Here is a 12,468-nt window from a genome sequence, read left to right on the forward strand (position 1 = left end):
ATTGTTGTTATGTGCCTGCTTTAACTAAGAACATTATATCTGTTTCTTGTTTGGACAAGAAAGGTTTTTCGTTTATAATAAAGAACAAATGTTGTTCTGTCTATTTAAACGAAATGTTCTATTGTAGTGCGCCTCTGATAAACGGACTCTATATTCTAGACCTTGAGAGCCCTATCTATAACATTAGTACCAAGAGGTTCAAGTCAAGTGACATGAACCAAACCTATCTCTGGCACTGTCGCTTAGGTCATATAAATGACAAGCACTTATCCCAGCTCCATAAGGATGGTTTGCTGGACTCATTTGATTTTGAATCTTATGAGATATGCGAGTCATGCCTACGAGGCAAGATGACCAAGACTCCCTTTAGTGGGCACAGCGAAAGAGCGACTGATTTGTTAGGACTCATACATAGTGATGTATGTGGCCCTTTCAATGTCGCTGCTAGAGGCGGTTATAGGTACTTCATCACATTTACTGATTACTTCAGTAGATATGGTTATGTGTACTTGATGACACATAAGTCTGAATCCTTTGAAAAGTTCAAAGAATTCAAGAATGAAGTACAGAACCAGCTTGGCAAGAGTATTAAGATACTTCGATCAGATCGAGGTGGAGAATACCTTAGCCATGAGTTCCGTGACTACCTAGCTGAGTGTGGGATTCTATCCCAACTCACTCCTCCTGGAACACCACAGTGGAATGGTGTATCCGAAAGAAGGAATCGTACCTTATTAGATATGGTACGATCTATATGAGTCACACAGATCTTCCAACATATCTATGGGGATATGCTCTAGACACGGCAGCTTTCATTCTCAACCGAGTTCCATCCAAGGCCGTGATAAAGACACCATATAGGATATGGACTGAGAGAGATGCCCAGGTGTCTTTCATGAGGATTTGGGGTTGTGAGGCTTACGTTCGACGTCAAGTCTCAGACAAATTAGGACCCAAATCCGACAAGTTCTTTTTCATTGGATATCCCAAGGAAACTAAGGGATATTACTTCTGCATTCCCAGTCAGCACAAGGTAGTTGTGGCAAAAACTGGGGTCTTTCTAGAAAGGGGCTTTTTTTCTAGAAAGACTAGTGGGAGCGCGTTCGATCTTGAAGAAGTTCAAGATGCGAACAATAGCACTGATGCCTCGATGGAAATTGAACTGGAACCACAAAGTGTTGTGGATAATTTTGTTCCACAAGGAGTTGAGGAACAATAACCAGTTCAAGTAGACATACCTCTTCGCAGGTCTGATAGGGTACGTCGTCAGCCTGAGAGATACTCATATCTCTTGTCTGACAGTGATGACATTGTGCTCATAGAGGATGAGCCTACCACCTATCAGGAAGCTGTGATGAGACCAGATTCTGAGAAATGGTTAAAGGCCATGAGATCCGAAATGGAATTCATGTACACCAACCAAGTATGGACTTTGGTTGATCCACCTGAAGGGGTAAAACCCATAGGGTGTAAGTGGGTCTTTTAGAGAAAGACTGACATGGATGGACTTATATATAAAGGTCGCTTGGTAGCTAAAGGTTTCAAGCAGATTCATGGTATTGACTATGATGAAACCTTTTCTCCAGTAGCGATGTTTAAGTCCATTCGGATCATGCTTGCTATTGCAGCCTACCATGACTATGAGATATGGCAGATGGATGTCAAAACCACGTTTCTGAATGGAAACCAGCTCGAGGATATGTACATGACACAACCTGAGGGTTTTGTAGATCCACAGCATACTAGCAGCAGCATAGGTCCATTTATGGACTAAAGCAAGCTTCTCGAAGCTGGAATCTTCGATTCGATGATGCGATCAAACAGTTTGGTTTCATCAAGAACGAAGATGAGCCATGTGTCTACAAGAAGGTTGTAGGGGATATAGTTGTCTTCCTCATATTGTATGTGGATGACATACTACTCATTGGGAAGGACATCCCTATGCTTCAGTCTGCCAAGACCTGGCTAAGGAGTTGCTTCTCAATGAAGGACTTAGGTGAGGCATCCCACATTCTAGGGATTCAGATCTATAGAGATAGTTCTAAGAGATTACTTGGCCTAAGTCAGAGTACATACATTGACAAGGTACTCCTACGGTTTGCCATGCAGAACTCCAAGAAGAGATTTCTGCCGATGTCACATGGCGTGAGTCTTTCGAAGACTCAAGGTCCCTCTTCTAGAGAGGAGAGAGACCGCATGGATCAGATCCCTTATGCCTCAGCCATAGGATCGATCATGTACGTCATGCTATGTACTCGACCTGATGTCTCGTATGCTTTGAGCATAACGAGCAGATACCAGTCAGATCCAGGTGAAAGTCACTGGATAGCGGTCAAGAATATTCTTAAGTACTTAAGAAGGACTAAAGAATATTTCTTGATATATGGAGGCAATGAAGAGCTAGATGTAAAGGGTTACAGTGATGCTAGCTTCCAGACCGATCAGGATGACTATAGATCGCAGTCGGGGTTCGTATTTTGCATTAATGGTGGTGCTGTCAGCTGGAAGAGTTCGAAGCAGGACATACATCAGAGGCAGCAAAGGAGGCAGTTTGGATCCGCAAGTTCATCACTGAACTTGGGGTGGTTCCTAGCATTGCTGACCCCATTGAGCTCTATTGTGAGAACAATGGAGCTATAGCACAGGCGAAGGAACCTCGCTCACACTAGCGGACCAAACACATACTACGGCGCTTCCATCTCATTCGAGAGATCATCGAGAGAGGAGATGTGAAGATTTGCAGAGTACCTATAGAGGCTAACATCGCAGATCCCTTGACCAAGGCTTTGGCACAGAGGAAGCATGATGGTCACACTAGGTCATTGGGGCTTAGAGCCTACACTGATTGGCACTAGTGCTAGTGGGAGATTGTTAGCTAGAGCCCTAGAGCCAATCATTTGATGATTGTATTTTGGACTTGTTGTATCATATTCTATATAAATAAAGGCATTTGGTTTTTGGTTATTATACTTACTTGTATTGGTGCCAAATAAACTAAGTATAATAACACCCTTGAGTAGACGGTTCTCACCTATATCAATCGGTAAGTTGAACCGATAGTGAGATGATATAGGGAACACTACTCTTAATCATTCCTAGTCGAGTATTAACATTCAGGGACAATGTTAATGCAATAAGACTAGCATGTAGGTCAACTCGATGACTTGATCTCACAAGTCATGGATATAGAGATATCAAGTTGACACATGGGTATGCATTGGAGAATGTATACTGAATGACCCGCCATGAGATAGTATCATGGATCATTATATGAGTGTCATATACTTTCTCATGTGGCTATTAGTATGACTACTAGTCCTTAGACCTGAAGTCACCATGGTTCCCTATATAAGGAGTTATGTACTTTGATTTCGTCAAACGTCACCCGTAACTGGGTGGACTATAAAGGCGATTACTGGGTATTTAACAAATTATGCGGTGGGATGTGAGTGATGTAGATGGGATCTATCCCTCCTATATGACGGGAGAGACATCGGTATTCTTGATAGAGTGAGACCACGAAGTGCATGGTCATGCCCAAATGAGTCAATATGAGATATTGAGCTCATTTGATTGAGTGAGTCTACTTGGAGTTCAAGATTTAGATTGATTAGAGGATGACACGGTCTATGCCTTACATTGATCAATCTAGATGTCTAGGATAGAAGGACACTTGTCATATATTGTGAGGAGTCACAATTAGTAGTTACAAGGTGATGTTGGATCTCAACATTCTTGTAACTTGGGTAGTAATGATGTATTGCTAGATACCGCTCATTACTTATGTTTCTAAATGAGTTTAGGGGCATTGCCAACGTTACAAGAACCTATTGGGTCACACACAAAGAACAAGTGGATGGAGATTAGGTTCATATGATGAACCAAGAGGATTGGATTCATTTGATGAATCAAATTGGATTAAGAGTAATCCTAATTGGGCTAATTGAGTTGGACTCAAGTTGATTCATGTGTTTAATGAGTCTAATTTAGATTATGACTCATTAAATCAATTTAATTAAATGAATTAGATTCATTATATTAAATTGGCTTGAATTAAATGGTTGGATTAGATCAACCATGAGAGAGATTAAGTCAAGTTTGACTTGACTTGAGAGGAAGATGAAGAGTCAAGTTTGACTTGACTTTATGCCACCTCATTGGTGAGTTGGCATTAAGTGGACCAATGATGATGCTCCACATCATCATGGTTACTTAAGTGAAGTGTCATCTCATGGGAGTTACCAAGAGTTGTGACTCTTGGTATCCCATGGAGGTTACAAACCACTTAATTAAATGAAAAGAGTTTCATTTTGCAAGTGTAACTCTCATTCAAGTGATCTTCCTCCTCCTAAGCTCTCTTCTTGCTCCTTCTCTTCTCTTGGTCGTGGGTTTCAAGCAAGGGAGAAGAAAGGAGAGTGAATCTAATCCAAGAAGAAAGGTTAGTGAAAGTCACATAGAGATTTTAGAGGAGTGTGTTCTCTTCTTTTCCTTTCTTCTTTTTCCAATCCTACCCGAGAGCCCTAGAGAGTGCTAGCACACTTGTGGTGCTCTCTTCTCCATCCTTGTGTGTTAGAGAACACATCTTGTTCGTGTGGATACTTCTAGAGGATTGTCTACGTTGACAATCACGAGATCCGGCGTACCTTGGATGAGCGGGATTCGCGAAGGGCTTCGCTTCAAAGGTATAAAAGATTTTCTCCATGTAGATCTAAGTGTAGATCTAGGTAAACTCGTATTCATATGTTTTCGAAATTTTTTCTTCGCACGGATCCGTTGGCTAAGGGGTTTCGGGGTTTCCGCCACGCGAAACCAGTGCTTCGGCAAAACCCCCAGGGGGTTAACCCTAGGTGGAAAGTCCTGGTGTCGTGAACCAGGTGAAAGACTGGACCAGCCGAGAAGCGGAAGTCCAGCAGAAAGTCCGGAAGCTTCGAACACTAAGCAAAAGTCCAGTCAATCTGGAGGATCGCACTGGCAACAGGTAAATCTCCTGAGTGGAGTAGGTGAGGACGCGTTCCCCATAGAGGGAACAGTAGGCGTCGGGTCGACCTAGGGTTTCCGGTTAGAAATCCGAAGTCAGACCCGGACAGTGTGACGACTGTCAAGTTTATCTATAACATTATTTCTGTGCTAACTTTGTTTTGCAGGGTTTGTGTTTGGGACTAACACAATTTGCAGGAACAAAGGAGCAACTTAAACCTCGGATGAACAGTGTCCGAGGCACCTCCATGGGACTTGGAGGCGCCTCGGGTGCTAGCCGAAGCCAGTTGTCCAGAGGAGTTGGAGGCGCCTCGGAGGAAGATGGAGGCGCCTTGGACCAGGCGTTGGAGGCACCTTGGAGCAGCTTGGAGGCGCCTTCAGAGGGATGAGGTGCGACCAAGTTTGCGCTGATCCACCCGTGCGACTCGGCGGCCTGGAGGCGCCTTGGACAGGCTTGGAGGCGCCTCCAGCACTGTTTAAAAGGGGACTTCGACCAACAGCTCTTGATAACTTGGCACAACGATTTCCAAGCCTTCTTTCTTCAACGTGCTGCTTCAAAAGGCGCCTAGAAGTGCTGCTACAAGATCTCGACGACCCGAAGCTCCGAAATACTGTTCTTGTCGTCGGTATAATTAGTCTTATTGTTGCTTTCACTTCAATTGTACTTCAAAGTTGTAATTCTTCTTGTGATACTATAGTTGCTTCCCATCGAAAGCGGTCAACGACCGCGGGCCTTCGAGTAGGAGTCGAGATAGGCTCCGAACGAAGTAACCTCTTGTGTCTTCTGTGTGTTTGTGTATTTTACTATTTCCGCTGCTTTATTACTTGTGTTTTACGAAATCGACTATGAAAGCCACGAGCGCTATTCACCCCCCCCCAGCGCGTTCGATCTAACATGATATGTAGGAGAGGGAGAAGTGGTTTAAGGAGATAAGGAACTTTATCACTTATGAGACAAGCAATGTTGGAAGAAATTGGAAATAGAAGTGTTGTGCTGATTGACATGAGTAAAATCATTCTACACAAATAAGGCATAGGGCCAGTAGTAACCCGGCATTATGAGTCCATTTTTAATTATGGTGTAGTGCAAATTAATTTTCTCCGATAAAAAAATAACTATGAGATTGTGGAGTGATATGTCATTTGCATCTTTAGATTTATAAAAAATTTATAGAATCAAGCTAATTACCTTTAAGATTAATCGTTTTAAGAATAGATACTTAGATTATAAAAAATAAAATAAAGACTTTACTTGACTCATAAATGTTTAATTTAGCTTAACAATCTAATAACGTTTTTTTAGAAAAAAAAATAAATATCTCTTAATAAATATAAAAATTAGGTACGTATTTTAATTATTATTTTTTTATTTAAAAAAAAACCACATCTACCAAAATATATGACTTAACTAGAATAGTTTTGCCATCCACGTGGCAAACATAGAGTTCGGTTGAGAGAAAAACGCAATCAAAAAATTAAACATAAAATAAAACTAATTCCCTAACGAGAAACTGATAAGTTGCTTAGTTATCGGAGGAAATAGAAAGGCGGAAAAGAAGAGCTGAAGACCTCGCTCCTGCAGTTTTCGAACGGAAGACCCTATAAAAGATGACAGAGACTGCCAAGCAATGCATTCGTTGCTCAGCAAAATTTTAAGCCTTCTTGCCCAACACTTGTTCGTTCGTCCATGAACTGCAGCCCCCTTCCTCTTGTCAGCAGTCATCCCAGGGATGTTCCTGTTTGCTCCGCCACAAGATCGCAATTTGCTTGGCTTCTCTTGGTCTCTGCTCGATCGGTCAAACAAAGATGCAACTACTGTCAGTTCGTGGTTGTATTGATCGAGTTATGAGCGACGGTGTGGAAGACGATGATGCTACTCTTGTCCTTAGGAGGCCAAACTCTTGGTCAAAGCAAGGCCGCTCAACCTCTGCTTGAAGAAGAAGACAAATCCTCCTTCGCTATCTGTCCAGCCTGCTGCTCCTGAAAATCCAAAGCCTTCTTCTTCTTCTTCTTCTTCTTCTTCTTTACCTCAATCCATGAAACCGACTTCCAATGGCGAAGAAGCTGATGATTCAGAAGATGAAAAACCGCATCTTTGAGGTTGCAGTCCAAGACTCTAGACAAAAAGGGCACAAATAGTAAGACAAGTTCTTACAGAGCTGGAGAAAAGCGACCTCGTAATGAAGAAATTAATGATTCAGAAGATCAAAAACCCCTTCTTTTGAGGTTGCAATCCAAAGCTCTAAATGGTTCCGCCAAGAAGGGCACGAATTGCAAGACGAGTGATCCCAGAGTTGGAGAAAGGCGGCCTCATGGCGACACCAATCCTGCTGAATCTTCACCCATTAAGAAAGCAAAGCTTTTAGGAACCTCTGTGAAAGTTAAACAGGAAGATGATGGCGATCGCAAACCAACTGCACAAGCAATCATGAAGTCGCCGTCCTTCTCAAAGCTATTGAAGACGCCCCCTGGATCACATAAATGGACTACCTTGGAGCACAACGGCGTTGTATTTCCTCCTCCATACAAACCTCACGGGATCAAAATGCTCTACGAGGGACGACCAGTCGATTTGACTCCTGAACAAGAAGAGGTTGCCACAATGTTTGCTGTCATGAAGGACAGATTACGCCCGGAAAACCCAATTCATCGAAAACTTCATGCACGATTGGCGACTGATACTCGGAAAAGATCACTTCATTAAGAGGTTTGAGGACTGCGACTTCACTCCAATATATGAATGGTACCTCGAGGAGAAGGAGAAGAAGAAGCAGATGACTGCAGAGGAAAAGAAGGCTATGAAGGAAGAAAAACTGAAGCAAGAAGACAACTACACTTGGGCTATCGTCGACGGTATGAAAGAGAAGGTTGGGAACTTCAGAGTGGAACCACCAGGGTTGTTCTGCAGCCGAGGAGAGCATCCAAAGATGGGGAAGCTAAAGATGAGGATCAGGCCAAGAGACATCACAATCAACATAGGCAAAGAATCACCAATTCCCGAATGCCCGATACCAGGAGAAAGATGGAAGGAAGTGAAGCATGATAACACTGTCACTTGGTTGGCATTCAGGAACGACCCCATAAATTCGAAAGAGTTCAAGTATGTGTTTAAGGCAGCCAGTAGCTCATTGAAAGGGCAGAGTGACAAAGAGAAGTATGAGAAAGCGAGGATGCTCGACGACTACATACAAAGTGATCCCGTCCGGAAGCTGAGTCAGATGGGGACGGGCCTTGCTGTACTAAATGTTGACGGAAAGTCGTTGAGAGGCTGAATCAGCGAGGTACCTCGTGGACAGGTGCACAAGGGCGGTTGTACGGGAAGGAAAACTCAGGATGACGGCGTTATTGCTTTGCACACACTCAGACGAGTCACACGGTCGATAGAGACCAGAAACCAGGGAAAAAGTCCCCGGGTCAGGTCCTCCGACGCTCAAGTCAGGTACTTTTTCTCCAGAAATCACAGAGAAAGCACGAAAAGAAAGAACTAGTGAGAAATGACGAGTGAGCGTACCTGCGTAAGGGACAAAGCATCCCTTTTTATACTGCAGCTGAGGTTTTTGGTGTTGGTTGCTACTCGGAAAGCCTAACGGTTCCACTGTACAAAAATCTTGTACAAAGGTCTGAACTTTTTCCTAGCTATTATGTGTTCTTTTAAATTAAACTCGGATCGCCAGCGGAACTTAACACGTTTGATCCTAAGTTTAATTTATTTGTTCTTTTAGGTTTAGACTTGGATCTCCTGCGGAACTTAACACGTTCGATCCAAATCACCTAGGTTATTAATTCCATTAAATATTAATTTCCAAAATTGGCTTCCAGTACTGACGTGGCGAGGCACATGACCTTCTTGGATATGGGAACAACCACCACCGACTAGACAAAGCCTTTTAAGGAAAGCTAATATTTAATTTCCTTAAATAACTCTAGGTTAACCAAAAAGAACAATCGAAGCACAAGTTTGAAAAGAAAACACAAAAGAACACAACATCGAAAATAAATTTGAAATACTAGAATCGCATGCCTCTTGTATTTGGTATTTTTACAAAGAAGTAAAACTAGTATGATGCGGAAATTAAATACTAGTATACCTTTTCTTTTGCAAGCAAAAACCTCTAGGTCTTTTGCCATATTCCTCTTCTAACCTCGGACGTTGTGTGTGCAACGATCTTCCGAGATGAGAAACCACCAAAACACCTTCTTCTCCTTTCTTCAAGTTTCGGCCAAGCACAATGCTTCCCAAAAGATGAAGATCTTTTCCCACCAACCAAGCTCCAAGGGATGTAAGCTTTCTTTCCTTCTTCTCCAAGCTAGAATCCGGCCACCACTTGATCTCCAAAGAAGATGTGAGGTTCGGCCACAAAGGATGGAGAGAAGAGAAGAAGAGGAAGAGGCTGGCCACATCAAGGAAGAAAAGAGGGAGAAAATAATACAGGTTGTTTTTCATGAAGTAACCCGACACTACCCCTCTTTTATAATCTTTGGTCTTGGTAAATAAGGAAAATTTAATAAAAACTTCCTTAATTCTTTTGCCATTGAAAAAGAAAATTTATTTAATTAAAAATAATTTTCTCTTCTCCAATTTATTTGGTCGGCCACTCTTCTCCCCAAATCAAGGAAAGTTTTAATTAAAACAAAAATTAAAACTTCCTAATTTGTTTCCGGAAATTTATAAAAATTTCTCCAATAATTTTTATCCCTTCATGATTGGTTTATAAAAAGGAAATTTAATAAATTAAAATATTTCTTTTAAACATGTGGATAAAAAGAAAGTTATCTCTAAAAATTAAAATCTCTTTTAATCTATAAATAAGGAAAGATATCAAATCTTTTCTTAATCTTTTGTAGAAACTTATAAAAGAGAATATTTAATTTTTTAAACTCTCTTTTAAATCATGAACATGGTTAAAAGGAAAGTTTTCTTAAAATTTAAAATCCACCTTTTAACCAACAAATAAGGAAAGATTTCAAATTTTAAACTCTCTTTTAATCATGTGGATGATTTACAAATAAGGAAAGTTTTTACCAAAAATTAAAACCATCCTTTTAATCTACAAATAAGGAAAGAGATTAATCTCTTCTCTTAATCTTTTGTAGAAAGCTATAAAAGGAAATTTTTAATTTTTAAACTCTCTTTTAAAACCATGATATCCACATAAGAAATAATATTAATAAAAATCCTTTTTAATATTCTAGTGGCCGGCCACCTAAGCTTGGAACCCAAGCTTTGGCCGCCACCTACATGGCCGGTCCTAGCTTGGGTTCCAAGCTAGCTTGGCCCGCCCCATTGGTGGGTATGTGGTGGGTATAAATCTCTATACAAGAAGCTACGATAGGGACCGAGAGGAGGAATTGGTTTTGGTCTCCGGATAAAATTACATCCGAACACACAACTTAATTTTATCAATAATAATTCATTCCACTATAGAACTATTATTGAAATACCGCACCAATCCCAAATTACATTTTGGGCTCCTTCTTATTATAAGTGTGTTAGTCTACCTGTGTTTAAGATGTTGAATGTCCACTAATTAAGTTAGTTACTGACAACTTATTTAATTAATATCTTAGTCCAAGAGTAGTACCACTCAACCTTATCGTCATATCGGACTAAGTCCACCTGCAGGGTTTAACATGACAATCCTTATGAGCTCCTCTTGTGGACATTCTCAACCTAGATTACTAGGACACAATTTCCTTCTATAATCAACAACACACACTATAAGTGATATCATTTCCCAACTTATCAGGCTTATTGATTTATCGAACTAAATCTCACCCATTGATAAATTAAAGAAATAAATATCAAATATATATGCTTGTTATTATATTAGGATTAAGAGCACACACTTCCATAATAACTGAGGTCTTTGTTCCTTTATAAAGTCAGTATAAAAGAAACGACATCTAATGGTCCTACTCAATACACTCTAAGTGTACTAGTGTAATTATATAGTTAAGATAAACTATTACCTAATTACACTGCGACCTTCCAATGGTTTGTTCCTTTCCATCTTGGTCGTGAGCTACTGTTTATAATTTATAAGGTACTGATAACATGATCCTCTGTGTGTGACACCATACACCATGTTATCTATAATATAAATTAATTGAACAACTACATTTATCATAAATGTAGACATTTGACCAATGTGATTCTTATTTCTAGATAAATGTTTATACCAAAAGCTAGGCTTTTAGTATACATCCTGACAATTGGAATCTGGCAAATGTCAGGGACTGCCGGGTGTCAGGCTGTCTGGCGGTGGTCGACACGTGGCATTCTCTCATAGGCCAGCGGAGGAACCAAGAGGAGTATGAGCCATCCCACTGCTAGAATATTCCCTGACATGTGATGATTGCTCTCTGACAGGTGGTTACGATTCCTTGCAGGCCTATTTGTCATGTAGTGTCTGGACTCCTGACCCACCTTCGTCTACGTCATTTAAACTCTATACATATTGCCGATCTACAGATTCCCGGCCTGCACACTGAGTTGGCCCCCCAACCTGCATCTACTGGCTATTATCCAGGGTATGACGTCCCCACCTGCACGCTGGGTCGGATCCCCAACCTACATCTGTTGGCTATTATCTATGGTGTGAACGTCCCGACCTACACGTTGGGTCAGCTCCCCGACCTGCATCTGTTGGCTTGAATCCCTGGCCTGTGCCCGTCTGTTGTTATCCGTGGTATGCTTGTCCCAACCTATACGTATGATCTTCCCAATCTGCATGTTGGGTCAGATCCCTGACCTGTGTCCGTCTGTTATCCATGGTATGCTCGTCCCAACCTGTACGTATGATCTTCCCGACCTGCATGTTGGGTGGGATCTCTGACCTTTGTCCGTCTGTTATCCATGGTATGATCGTCCCAACCTGTACGTATGATCTTCCCGACTTGCATGTTGGGTCAGATCCCTGACCTGTGTCTGTCTGTTATCCATGGTATGCTCGTCCCGACCTGTACGTATGATCTTCCCGACCTGCATGTTGGGTCGGATCTCTGACCTTTGTCCGTCTATTATCCATGGTATGATCATCCCGACCTGTACATATGATCCTCCCGACCTGCATGTTGGGTCGGATCTCTGACCTGCATCCGTTCAAAGTAAATCGTATTCGGTATATCCATCCGATCAATAAGCTGGTCTTGAGTCGCCCTCAATCTCTGGTTGCACCTGACCCTTGTGAGCGGTCCTCCATTGAATTTGGTCCTGGTAGGGTCGGGTCCTTTTCCAATTCCCTTTAGAGACCGGATCCGTCCCCGGACCCGGTCCAACTTGTGAATTAGTCATTTGACCAGTACTTCACTTGAAGTTTTGACTTTGGCCACGTGCACCGGAATCTTGACCTCCTTGTAATTCTGACTTTTGACCCCCGTGGTGACATTGTCACGGAGGCAAGACTTTTGACCTCCAAGCTGGCTTAACTTTTGACTAGTCACGAGGGCTAGACCTCTGACCTCCATGCTGGCATAACTCTTGACCCTTTT

At 41.8% G+C, this 12,468-nt stretch overlaps 1 pseudogene; it reads left to right on the forward strand.

Annotated features, from left to right (window-relative positions):
- Positions 1–12,468, forward strand: part of LOC122033911 — a 90,548-nt pseudogene that overhangs the window by 22,497 nt on the left and 55,583 nt on the right.

The sequence above is a fragment of the Zingiber officinale genome, chromosome 11B (genome assembly GCF_018446385.1).
Source record: "Zingiber officinale cultivar Zhangliang chromosome 11B, Zo_v1.1, whole genome shotgun sequence".
NCBI lineage: Eukaryota > Viridiplantae > Streptophyta > Magnoliopsida > Zingiberales > Zingiberaceae > Zingiber > Zingiber officinale.